Here is a 2,618-nt window from a genome sequence, read left to right on the forward strand (position 1 = left end):
AGGCCACTCCATCAAAGTTGCTCGATAGTGTATTGGGTATTGAATGTATCACAGGTACTTTCTATTTTTTTTTTTTTTTTTATTGGTTTCAAGTGGTTTGTGGTTATTTCTTCTTCTTTAGATACATCCAGCCCCTCATTGTTGTGCCACAATATGCTACTTATATGGATCTATTGGCTAAAGCTCCTGCAGCATTGGATTCTATAGAACTCAAATGTGAAACATGTATTGCAGATCCCAGTTGCTGTGGGAGTGTCCTTGTATGAGGCAGTCAGTCTGTACAAGGGACGGAGAGTAATTGCCTCCAGGTTACTAGTGAGACTGTTGGAGAAGTGAGAGCTGTATTTGACATGCACCAGAGAAAAGCTGAGATGGTTCGTCAAGCTGATGCCTTCATTGCCCTTCATGGTATGGGTTCAGGACTTCAAATTTACCATTGAGAAATCCATATTTTTGTTCATGAATTCCTATACCAAGTTGCTCTCTTAAAATTATTATTTTTCTTCTTTTCCACCTTCAAACATCATGTGGGTATGGAACTCTTGAAAAACTTTTGGTATATGGTCATTACTTAGCCCAGCCTGGGATCCATCAAAAAGCTTTAAGCTTCAAAACTGTATTAACAATTAATTACTAAACTGTATTGGTCACCAAGGATGTGGCTCTCTTAAAACAATTGGAGACTACTTTTTAGAACTTATTGGAGATAGTCTTGATGTTGACTATTTCATTCCTTCCTTTTTATACTTATAGCTGCTTCATTTAGAAACTTATGTATATGCTTAGTGTCTTAATATAAAATAGCATTGGCTGTACTTACTGTTTTTTATCTTGATAAAATGGGACTAGTTTAAGACAACTCCGACTCTTCAATTCATTTGCTGCTTAATTTATATACACTTAAGTTTCCTAATTTTCTCTTAATCTTGTAATTGGCAAGAGTGTGTCCCGGAATATGATGAGATTACATCCAAGTTGATATGGGAGGTGGAAAGACTAAGTTATGTTCTTGAATCAAGTCCTAATTATTGAATATCATTTTTTGGCTCAAAAACAATTATAGCTAAAGCTACCATACATATTAATTGTATCCACCAAGAACATTGATCGTTTTTTTTCAGTACAAGTTTCTTATACATATTCATGTTGAATACAGTTTCAGACTTTGTTTTTGTGTGAAGAAAATCTTGAGTGAAAAGTGCTCATTTTTTGTCTCTCAAGTCCCAAGAATGGTGATCATTGTTGGCTTTAATCTCTATTTCCTTTCTTAATTTGAGCTTAGCCAACCCTGGATTGGGTTTGGGTAAAATGTTTCTGGTTTACAGGGTTAGCTAGCTAGTACAGTATATATATATATATATATAAACTGCGGCTAATAAATCGAGCACAATAAAGCAAACTGTGGGAATTGATAAACAATTGCTGCATTTTTTAATACGTGGCTAAATAATAATTTAGTTGCCTCCATTTTTCTAAGCCGAGGCTAAAGTAAAATTATCAAGAACCACGGTTTCTTAAAACCGCGATTAAAGTACAAAATACTGACCACAGTTTTCTTGAACCCTGACAATAGAATGCATGGCAATAATCGCGGTTTATATAAACCATGGAAAAAAATAATTTACTAACTACAGTTTAAAAAATCGTGGTTAAAACAAAGTGTCTAACCACAGTTTATATAAACCGTGGCTAAAGAAGTCTTCTCATTTGCCACGGTGGTATTGGCCACAGATTAGCCGCGGTTTTCAAACCGCGGTTATTGACCTTTTGCCACGGTTATATTAGCAATTGCCGCAGTTAAAACCGTGGCTAAAGACCAATTTTCTTGTATTGTGTTTAGCTAACTGGTCTTTAACTTAAAACCAAACCATTTATTAAATGGTTTTGTGATTTTGATATAAATGGTTCGGTTTGGTTTTGATTTCAAATTCACATCCTTACTACTGTCAAAGAGAAGGGTTCCCAAGTCCATGGTTTTGTGATTTTGATATAAATGGCTCGGTTTGGTTTCGATTTCAAATTCACATCCTTACTGCTGTCAAAGAGAAGGGTTCCCAGGTCCATGCCATCAATCCACCCCCGTCCCCGCTTTGGTCTGCTTCATCCCATAGAAAAAGCTCCAGTTGTGACTTCAGTATTTCTTTCTTGTTATCATGTAATTGCCATAGAGTAAGACACATTTTCCCTTATTAATACCACTAGTAGCCTATCCAGATATATGGTTTACAGTGTCTATAACACTTGCAGATTAAAACGATGTAATTTAAATATGTGATACTTATGTGTTGAAGGGTATAGAATGTGTCAGAGTCACCTGTTATCCAATGGGATGGAACGATTAGGAAGTCCAATATCCCACCTGATGTATGACAGTGTAAGGGTTGTGTTTAGATTGTCCAAAAAGTACATGGTTCCTATATTTTCATATATATAATAACAGTTCATGATGAAGTAGTAAAAAAATAAAAAAATTAATTAAGGGAAAATCAATAGAAAATATCATATCAGAATTAAAAAAGTACGTAGTGAGAGAATTAAAAGATATATTATTTAAAAGTTCTGTATTGAGTCTCAAAAGACCAGCGACCCATACTCCCTTGATGAAATCACATGAGAGA

This window comes from Macadamia integrifolia, unplaced genomic scaffold (genome assembly GCF_013358625.1).
Source record: "Macadamia integrifolia cultivar HAES 741 unplaced genomic scaffold, SCU_Mint_v3 scaffold2958, whole genome shotgun sequence".
NCBI classification, from domain to species: Eukaryota; Viridiplantae; Streptophyta; class Magnoliopsida; order Proteales; family Proteaceae; genus Macadamia; species Macadamia integrifolia.